This window comes from Oncorhynchus gorbuscha, linkage group LG23, assembly GCF_021184085.1.
Source record: "Oncorhynchus gorbuscha isolate QuinsamMale2020 ecotype Even-year linkage group LG23, OgorEven_v1.0, whole genome shotgun sequence".
Lineage (NCBI taxonomy): Eukaryota > Metazoa > Chordata > Actinopteri > Salmoniformes > Salmonidae > Oncorhynchus > Oncorhynchus gorbuscha.
The window spans coordinates 51,327,910-51,339,555 of NC_060195.1; the positions used below are offsets into that span (position 1 = coordinate 51,327,910).

Here is an 11,646-nt window from a genome sequence, read left to right on the forward strand (position 1 = left end):
ATCCGAAAATGTTGGAAACGTTACCTTGCTTGACCATGCTGTAGGTCATGTAATTGTGTGTTTCTACATGCAATATGCTGGACAGAGGATGCTATCTGGTTTTGTGTTAAAAACAAAAAAAAAAGGTTTGGCTGAATTTATTTTGCCACCATTTTCTTGTAGTCTCGGCCTTTAGGCCTATATATATCACGGTCGCAAAACATATGAATTAACAGGTTAAAGAGCAAAATACGCAATTATCATAACACATAGGGGAGGGGGGGAGGGGGAATGCGTCCCCAGTGATTTTACCCACGCTACGCTTAGGGATTTCAGATTCTAACTTTGTTTGGGTGTGGAATAATCGATTGTGAATGCTTATTTTTAATGCCTATAGACCTATACAAAATCATATTTAGAAAACAGTCTAAGCTATATTTTACAAAGGAATATAGGCCTATCCCATCGTTAGTTGATTCAAATATTGAATTGATATTAGATTACATAGCCCAGGAAGAATCTACTTTTTGTGGACAAAAACATTTAGGCTACATTTTGATGCGTTTCTCTGGATAATATCCATGGTGTGGAATTCCAGGCACCAATTCAAACATCTCAATTGGTGAGAGGTGGGGGGACTGTAATTTGTCCATGGGTGTGTCTCCCATACTGTCGGGGTGGGGCTGGCTGTTTGAGTGGGGACGACAGCTGTGCAATGGGTAACCTCTCGATCTGCTTCACGGAACTGTGGATATTAAATGTCCCATCACTATTGTTGAGTCTCTAGACATCATAGATCAAGATGAATTATGCAGCATCACATATGCATACATTGTTATATTTATACTATATCACAGTTTCAGTTTGAGGAATATACTGTAACTGTTGACATGTACTGTTTTTACAGTTACTGTATATGATCACACTTTTTATTCATCTCAAACGGAACCCTATTCCCTATATAGTACACTACTTTTGACCAGAGCCCAATGTACCCTGGCCAAAAGTAGTGGACTAAATAGGGAGCCATTTGGGACAAAAAACATGTCAACTACTCTGATCCGGTAATCTGTGACAGCTCATGCCCACTTTCACTCACTCACACACACACACACACACACACACACACACACACACACACACACACACACACACACACACACACACACACACACACACACACACACACACACACACACACACACACACACACACACACACACACACACACACACACACACACACACACACACCTGTCCCAAAGCAACAGACACAACAGCCGCTCTGCCCCTGACGGTCGAGCAGCACAAACCCGTCTTTGTGTGTTAGCAAATTGCTGACCACTCAATACACACACTTTGCACACATACCGTCAGCTGAGCAGTTAAAGGCCACAGAGGGGTGTGTTAGTGTAAGGCTTTAACATGCTCGAGCATGGCACGGACCACAGCTTTCATTCCACACAGAAGACAGATGGCTATATCACACACTACAGGTCACCAATTCATTTGACTTGGGTTTCAAATCCCCGGCAGCGTAGCCTAGTGTTTAGAGCGTTGGACTAGTAACCGGAAGGTTGCGAGTTCAAACCCCCGAGCTGACAAGGTACAAATCTGTCGTTCTGCCCCTGAACAGGCAGTTAAACCACTGTTCCCAGGCCGTCATTGAAAATAAGAATATGTTCTTAACTGACTTGCCTGGTTAAATAAAGGTCAAATTAAATTAAAATTAAGGAACAGTAAACTGGGCTGTGCTGTGGCAACCGAGTAGGTTCTGTCCCTCACTGGGCGCAAACCAGTTACGTTCTGCACAACAAGACTTTGATTCCATATCAGCTATTATGTACAGATCTAGGATCAGCTTCCCCTACCGCAATCCTAACCTTAACCATTAGTGGGGGAAATGCAAAACTGACCCAAGATCAGCAACTTCATTCTACACCACATCAGCTACACTGTCATAAACCAATAACACGCTTAATTTTCAGGAAACATTTAGTATACAGAGGAGAGGGGATGATTTCCATACCTTATACATTTTGTACACATTTATTTCACAAATATTACAAATACATATATAATGACAAGGTTATAGTCATGATACTTGTTGTGTGGTAGGGGAAGGAGACTGTTCCGGGGCAGAGGGCGGAGTCAATGTATCTGAAATGGCTTCATTGGCTGATCCTTTGGGCACCTCGACCTGCAGAGAGGGAGAGCAAATAAGATTAAATCGCCAGTTCAATAATTAAGTATGAATAGATACTGATAGGTAATCTTAAAAGGGATATTTCACCTTTTAAAGGATCACTTTACTCAAACATATTTTAGAATTTTGTTCATTAGTCAACTGTTGATATGGACCCAGACAATTGTGCACGTCAGCAGTAAAGATTTGAGATACTGTAGAAACCTTTCAGTAAAAATAAAAAAGTGAGATCAGGATGGGTTTTAACTCATTTTGACTTACCTAGGCGGTGTTGTTTTATCCAAACCACTCAAAATAACGTGGAGCGATGTGAAGGGGGAAGCGTAACCTGATTCTCAGAACATTTGTAATGCACCGCTAGCTGGTACAAACAATTTCCACTGGCATTGCGACATGCTCCAAAAATGCTAGCCAGGAGACTCTGGACATTGTTGAATAACCAGCTAACAAACTTAAAAACAGTTCAGATGAAATTACAACATCTTAGGTATGTCGCATATAAGCTACAACTTCAAAAAAGTGAACTTGGTCATTAAATTGTGAAGAGTAATATTTTCTTACCAGGTTCTCTGCACTGCTCCTCAGTTTCCTCCACACAGTGTGGTGGGCCTAAGGAAAGAGAGCAGGATAAATGAATTCAATGACTCACTCAGTGACACTCATTCACTCAGTGGCACTCTTTCACTCAGTGGCACTCTTTCACTCAGTGGCACTCTTTCACTCAGTGTCACTCTTTCACTCAGTGGCACTCGTTCACTCAGTGACACTCGTTCACTCAGTGACACTCGTTCACTCAGTGACACTTGTAGTAAAACGCCAAAGGGATCTACCTCCTGGTCCTCTTCCCCTGTCTTACCCACCAAGGGTAGAGACAGAGATGACCTCCAATTTGTAAGTCGCTCTGGATAAGAGCGTCTGCTAAATGACTTAAATGTAATGTAAATGTACCTCGCCTACTGAAATACCGGATTGGGCAAAGCCACCAGAAGACGACTCAAGCCAACCAACTATTGAACTGGTGTCAGGAAGAATCACCCTCTGCCTCAAGTGACACCTCTGAATGGGAACAGATGTTAGACTCATTGCTGATAGAGTAAGGGCACTGTCATAAACAGAGGCCCATATGCGCACTGTAAGAAAAGTATTCCCTCATTGTTGCTAGAGTAATAGGCTCTGTCATAACCAGAGGCCCATATATGCACTGTAAGAAAAGTATTTCCTCATTGTTGCTAGAGTAATAGGCTCTGTCATAACCAGAGGCCCATATATGCACTGTAAGAAAAGTATTTCCTCATTGTTGCTAGAGTAATAGGCTCTGTCATAACCAGAGGCCCATATATGCACTGTAAGAAAAGTATTTTCTGTTGTAAGATATGTCATCACCCTCTCTGCTCTGAGGGAATGGGAGGAGCAGCGGATCGGGTGCAGAGAATCAAAAGGTATATAAAAAGACATTTGACATTACTTTGGCGCTGACTTCTTGAATTCTGAATTCATTTAGACAACCATTTGACTTTGGGTAAATTGACACCTGACTCAAATTACTTAAAAGATTCTAACTTGTTGGATCTGAGAAGTGACTCTCCGATATACCGTTTATTGAACAGTTGTTTTGTCGCCTTGCGCCAGGTACGTGGGTACTGATGCAAATATATCCAGAGAGTTCTCTGTAGCCTCTCGATTGAGCTCAGTATCTCGACCTCGTTGCGCGCCACAGACCTTTTGATATTCCATTTGGGGCAGGGAATCACCAGCGGGTTATCTCATCCAGTGCAAACTTGAATCTCTAAATTTAGTAAACCACCGACTTCAAGTCAACCTCTCAGCCAGTAGAGGGGAGTTGCTCCTAACTAAATTCTAAAAGAACTCTGACCGATTGAAACTCTGCTCCTGATCTCGTGGGTCTCCTTGTCATCTCTCAAACGTAATTAAATAACTATTATAAGTATTTAATATAGAGATAAGTGTTATCATTGTACCAGGCATTTTATAAGAGCATTAAGTCATTTGCATGTTTTTGATTAACGCTGTGTGTGACCGAGTAACAAATTCTGTATTTTGAAATGTGTTTGATTGTAAAAGACAAAAAACAGAGTGTTTTCAAAAATAAACAGTAGTCTTATTTTGTCTCGAGCAAAAGGTTCTCTTAAAGACATTTAATGGCACGGGAGATAACAACTCTGACACTCCCCGCTACCGGGACACTGGAAACGGGGATCAATGCTCTATGACAGAATGAGTTACCATTAAAAGACAAGGAGGAAGGTGTGTCCAGTAGTGATTCATTTAATTGTCTTATCGATCTATCTGAGTTTTATTTTCCAAGCGATACATAGCCGACGGGCAGAGTAGTGAGACTAAGTTGACTAAAGGTCTTCACACTTTAAACTAGATACATCACAGAGGGGAAACACTCAACCACAGGGATATCATATAGAGACTGGTAGGACGAGTGCTTAATAATAACTCAAGGACCAATTAGTGGTGAAGCAAAGAGTCTAGAGGATAAAGGTGGGGTTCACACATCCCAGCTAGAGCTAGACCGTTGAGAGTGACAAGGCAAAATACCTCTCTACGCGGACAACGCTTCGATATAGAAAGAGAGGCAGGGCTACGTGAGTGGTCCTGGTTATACCGAGATAACCTGAAGTATCTATAGTGCCCTGTCCAATCCAGGGAACGGGACGCTAACCACATCTAGCACCCCGCTGCCGGCCAAGGGGCGGGGCTGAAGGTTTCGTATCGCGACACACTCTTTCACTCAGTGACACTCTTTCACTCAGTGACACCCATTCACTCAGTGACACCCATTCACTCAGTGACACTCGAACACATCCAAAGATGCTTCATACATTGACAGAAACATGTCCTGCAAATTTGTGCACATATGTACCTGTAGCTGGAGGGGCAGTGAGAGCCCCTGGGCCCGGCGGTGGAGACCCCACTTGCCCTCTCCTATAGGGTGGATGGCAGTGACCTCATACTGAGCGCACAGCCCTGTCCTGGCCACCAAGGGGCCCCCACTCAACATAACATGGTCCCCCCACACCTAAGAGACAGACAGATAGGAGGTGAGACAAGTGTGTGTGTGTCATATGTGTATGAGAACACAGTGAAGATGAGTGTGTATTCAATAAGGATGCCAATAGTCTGTGAGTGAGTTCTACCACGGTACAGTTCCTGTAGCTCACCTGTAGAGCATCACTATGCCTTTAGGACTTTGTGCCTTTAGGACTTCTCCACTTCCTCCTGCTTACACCTGCAAACACAGACACAGCTAGAACACTGGAAGAGAGAATACGAAACAGAGTAAAAATAAGTGCAAAAGAGCTATGAAAATGGAGGAAACGGGATAGAGGGGAAAATATTGCAAGAGAAGAGAGGTTTCGAAACTGGCTTTGCCAATAGGCCTTCTGCCCAGAAAAATGCTAGGAGGTTATAACAGTATGTAACAAGCTGCTACCCCTTCTCAGTCCTCCGACAGAGGGTACTGATGGCCAAATTCAATACTGTTGCATTATTTCGGCTTGTCTTGTATATTTTATCCACCAAAAATGATACAATTGAACAACAGAGGTTATAGAAATAAAGTACCTGCTGTGAGAGAAGACCTCCAGGGCCACAGGGGGCGCCACCTCCAGAGGCTCCCAGGGCAGGTCCTGATGGATCAGCTGCTGAGCAGCATGTGTCAGAGAGTTCAGGGACTCCTGGGACACACACACACTCTCAGGTCATTTCACTTTGCTTAACACGCATGCACAGTGGTGTCCAAAATTATTGACACCCTTGATAAAGAACCAAAATCTGTGGGCAATTGTATTAGTTTCTTTTAGCATACAATATAGCTCAGTATATGAAGTATTTATTTTCTACGGTCATTGTTTGGGCTCCAGAGTGGCGCAGCAGTCTAAGGCACTGCATCTCAGTGCAAGACTTGTCACTACAGTCCCTGGTTCGAATCCAGGCTGTATCACATCCGGCCGTGATTGGGAGTCCTATAGGGTGGACACTATTGGAGCAGGGTGGTCTGGGTCTGGCCATCATTGTAAAAAAGAATTTGTTCTTAACAGAACTTCCCTTTTTTTTAAATTATTTTTTATTATTGCTCTTTATCAATGGTGTCAATCATTTTGGACTCCCCTGTATGCACACGAACACAACAGAGAATAACAAGCGTATGCACACACCAGAGATTAACACACATATTTACACACACACCAGAATATACACACACTGACCTCTGAAGGGTTCCAGGCGTCTGAGGATTCAGCACAACATCACAACAGAATGCTCCTGAAGTTACTGCAGAGAGATGACATTATATGTATTATATACACTGTGTACACAAAACATTAGGAACACCCTCCTAATATTGAGTTACACCCCCTTTTGCCCTCAGAACCGCCTCAATTCGTCCCGAAGCCACTTGTACCGAAGCCACTCTTGCATTGTCTTGGCTGTGTGCTTTGGGTCACTGTCCTGTTGGAAGGTGAACCTTCACCCCAGTCTGAGGTCCTGAGATCTCTGGAGCAGGTTTTCATCAAGGATCTTTGCACTTGTTCCGGTCATCTTTCTTTCTATCCTGACTAGTCTCCCAGTCCCTGCCACTGAAAAACATCCCCACAACATGATGCATTCAGTCTTGGTATAAATTTTGGTTGAATCAGACCAGATAATCTTGTTTATCATGGTCTGAGAGTACTTTATGTGCAATTTGGCAAACTACAAGCGGGCTGTCATGTGCCTTTTACTGAGGAGTGGCTTCTGGCCACTAACATATAGGCCTGATTAGTGGAGCACTGCAGAGATCTTGGTGCTTCTGGAAGGTTCTCCCATCTCCACAGAAGCATTACAAGAACTTCCCTACACCTGCAACAGCATCTGCTAAACATGTGTATGTGACAAAATGTGATTTGATTTTTGAACTCTGGAGCTCTGTCAGCCTCCCTGACCAAGGCCCTTCTCCCCCAATTGCTCAGTTTAGCCAGGCGGCCAGCTATAGGAAGTCTTGGTGGTTCCAAACTTCTTCCATTTAAGAATGATGGAGGCCACTGTGTTCTTGGGGACCTTCAATACTGCAGACATTTTTTGGTAACCTTCCCCAGATCTGTGCCTCGACACAATCCTGTCTCTGAGCTTTACGGACTATTCTGTCAACCTGGTTCTTGCTCTGACATTCACTGTCAACTGTGGGACCTTAGACAGGAGCTTTTTGGTGCCCTTCCCCAAGTCATGTCCAATCAATTGGATTTACCACAGGTGGACTCCAATCAAGTTGGAGAAACATCTGAAGGATGATCAATGGAAACAGGATGCACCTGAGCCCAATTAAGAGTCTCATAGCAAAGGGTCAGAATATTTATGTAATAAATTATTTCAGTTTTTTCACTTTGTCATTATGGGGTATTGTGTGTAGGTTATTCTAATCAATTTCAGAATAAAGCTGTAATATAACAAAATGTGCAACTAGTCAAGGTATCTGAATACTTTCCCGAATGCACTGTCTATTGCTGAGTAGAAACACAAGAAACACCCCAATCCCCATAGGATTCAGTTCCAATCTGTTAACTAGATGCCAGTCATTTCCTGATGTTTTTTTAATGAAAATGGTTGGGAAAACATGGGCATGATTGTTTCCTGGCATTTACCTAGCACCTCTGGGACTCTGAGCAGCTCCACAGAGAGGTCCTCTTTAAAGGAATCCTGAAGGACCTGGCCCAGGAGGGCTGCACACGGCCGCCAGTATGCCTAAGGAGGGAGAGGCCACACACACACAAACATAAACCATCAGCCAATCACCACAGTCATGTTAGTCTGAGACCAGCCAGTCACCACCGCCAGAAAACCACCACTTAGGGGGCAAATATGTCTGGTGTCAAAAGTTTGCCGTATAGAGTATATATGGCCCCGAACACTACATGTACATTGCATGAATGTTGATCTTACCTAGATATGGCATCTCATAACATAAGAATGCAATGACTTGACGTCTAAAAAAATGTTACATTATTTTTGCTTACTTTAACCTAAAGAAAAGTATTGAAACAAGTCAGAATATCTTAAAACAAGACTAATTATCTTGATGCATTTTCTAGGTGAGCCAAATCAACTCAAAACAAGTAACTGCAGTTTGTGGGTAAGCAAAACAAGTATTATATATATATATATATATATATATATGTATATAGTGTTAACATATTTTGGAATTATTACCCCATCTCTGTACCCCACACATACATATATTTGTAAGGTCCCTCAGTCAAGTACAGAATTTCAAAACACAGATTCAACCACAAAGAACAGAGTTTTTCAATGCCTTGCATTGGTAGATGGGTAAAAATAAAATAAAATCAGACACTGAATATTCCCTTGTGCATGATTAAGTTATTAATCACACTTTGGATGGTGTATCAATACACCCAGTCACTACAAAGATACAGGCGTCCTTCTTAACTCAGTTTCCGGAGAGGAAGGAAACTGCTCAGGGATTTCACCAAGAGGCCAATGGTTCTTTTAAAACAGTTACAGAGTTTAATGGCTGTGATGGGAGAAAACTGAGGATGGATCAACAACATTGTAGTTCCTCCACTATACTAACCTAAATGACAGATTGTACAGAATAAAAATATTCCAAAACATGCATCCTGTTTGCAATAAGGCACTAAGGTACTATTGCAAAAAAATGTGGCAAAGAAGTTAACTTTAGTTATGTTTGTGGTAAATCCAACACATCACTAGTACCACTTTTTCAAGCATCGTGGTAGCTGCATCATGTTATGGATATGCTTGCCATCGGCAAGAACTAGACAGTTTTTTGGGGGATAATACTAGAGGAAAACCTGGTTCAGTCTGCTTTCCAACAGACACTGCGAGACAAATTCACCTTCCAGTAAGACAATAACCTAAAACACGTCCAAATATACACTGGAGTTGCTTACGAAGACGACATTGAATGTTCCGGAGTGGCCTAGCTAGAGTTGATTTAAATCGACTTGAAATCTATGGCTAGACTTATAAATGGCTGTCTAGCAATGATCAACAACCAACTTGACAGAGATTGAAGAATTAAAGTATACATGGGCAAATATTGTACAATCCAGGTGTGCAAAGCTCTTAGAGACTTACTCAAAAAGACTAGTGATGCACCAATATGACATTTTTGGCCGATACCAATATCTGACATTTTCCTTGCCAGCGTCGTCCAGGTTTGGCCGGGGTAGGCCGTCATTGTATATAATATTTTGTTCTTAACTGACTTGCCTATTTAAATACAGGTTACACACACTCCACACTGACCAAAAAGTTACTTTGTTGGCATTTACATATGTCCCCATTACCAATAAAAAATCATCAAAACCTGTTTCTTTCACTTACTTGCTGTGCTATTTTGTTGTTCATTTGTTCAGTCGTTTCATTCTCAACCAGGATTTCTATGGAACGCCATTTGGGTCTTTGCTATGGAACGCCATTTGGGTCTTTGCGTGTCAAATAACACTGTTTGACGGGTCAAATAAGCTTGTTGACCAATCAGGCCATGAATATGACTGCACGTCACATAATTTAATGCGTTCATTCATTTTTTAATGTAGTTATTACACAATTACACAATCAGTCGTACACGTTGGACACAAACACACACACACACACACTGGACACACACACACACACACATAATATGTAGTCCGGTATGCTATGATGCTGGTAAAGTTGTCTTGCACACCTACAGTGCTGGTCATAAAATAAAGCTAGCTAGCTCATGGATGCAAACAATGTTCTTCCCTAAAAACATAACAAAACGACAATCTGTTTCAGTAGCTATATTCATCTAAAATAACAAACCGCAAATTCCACTACCGTGCCTAATCCTTATTGTTGCTCCCTTCACAACACTTAACCCGGTCCGGTCGAGCCGCACTAGCCAGATGAAGCTAGCTGGCTGCTTATAATGTTAGCTTTGAGCAACAGGGTTAAGTAGCTGGCTAGCTATTTATTTTCATGAACTGAAGTTCAATTTCAATAGGCATACAAAAATACTTACTCACAAGGATTCCTAAATCATTGCTAAGAATAATGAAAATGACTGCAGTTTCTACTGGTCATTGTTTTGAGGCTGGTTGTATTGGTGCTAGCTAGTTATCAAGCTAAAGATAGCTACCCCAGAAGTTGCGGTCGAACAAATTATGCTTTATTACCAATGAGTTATTGTAAACATATCATTCGTGGCCGGTGTTTGCAGACTTTTTTGTATATCTTTGACAGTGCTACTGTGTCTTTTTTGACACGCAAAGACCCAAATGGCGTTCCATAGTATGTATGTCGTGAAGCTAATAGCAGTGGCGCTATTACTGTGTAAATCCGGTAGTGCAACATCTGAAAAATAGCGCACTTGGTAGTGTGTACCTGTGCTCGACCAGTCAGCGAAAGCCAACATCACCCACGACAGAGAACGAACGGTTGATTGTCAAGGGCAATGAATTCCATTATCGTGGCTTTAATGGATTTCGCCTTTTGAGTTGTCTTGCTGAAATGTTCTTACTCTTTCAAATGACTGCTCGACTTGTTGACTGCTCAATCCACACTGCAGACATTGTGGGCTAGGTTAGGAATGCTGTGTTGCACGTGTAGTGCAAAATTTTACATGGCGTCATTACGTCAGCTTTGACATCGGTTTTGCACATCGGTATTAAACTAGACATCGGCCGATACTGATGCTGGCATTTTTAGCTAATATCAGCCGATTCTGTTCACCGATATATCATGCATCCCTACAAAAAACTCACAGGTGTAATCACTGCCAAAGGTGATTCTAACATGCTGACCAGACCAGACACGTCGCGTGAGCGAGCGTCGCAAAAATAAATGTAGAAATCCATGTTATTCAATTATTGCATCCACACTGCTCGCGCACGCCAACGAGCGTCTGTGACGTCAAGGGCTAAAATAGACGTCATTCCTATTTCTGACGCAGATCGCGCTGCAAGTCCTGCCTCTCCCATCTCCTCGTTGGTTTATAGAAGCAGGTACCCACGTGCCATCTCCTCATTGGTTATACCCACATGGGTGATTGAAAGATGAAATGTTTTGCCGGTTGTTGTGGTAAAAGTGTAGATGACAATCACGATAAAAGTCCTAATATAAAAAAGCCTGGAAGGAGGAGAGATGACTAGAAACGATTCGGTTGGCCGTTTTATGTGTGGATTAATTGTCAGAGTAAAAGACCTTGTGCATTTCAGGTAAAATAACAACTCAATGTTTATATCCCAAGAAAAATTAGCTAGAAACAGCAAGATAGCAAAATAGGACAAATTAGCTAGCAAGTGCAAGCTAACTAGCTAAATTGCCATACATGTTTAATGCTTTTCGACCTGTCCCCAAATTAATGTAATTGGTTCAGAGTTTGTTTTGATATTTTAACCTGCGTGTCGTGATCACGTTACGCGCACAGACGGTTTGGGATCCGTG

General features: G+C 42.2%; 1 pseudogene; it reads right to left on the minus strand.

Moving 5' to 3' along the window:
- Positions 1 to 2,031: 2,031 nt before the first annotated feature.
- Positions 2,032 to 8,940, minus strand: LOC124010689 (annotated as a pseudogene).
- Positions 8,941 to 11,646: the final 2,706 nt, after the last annotated feature.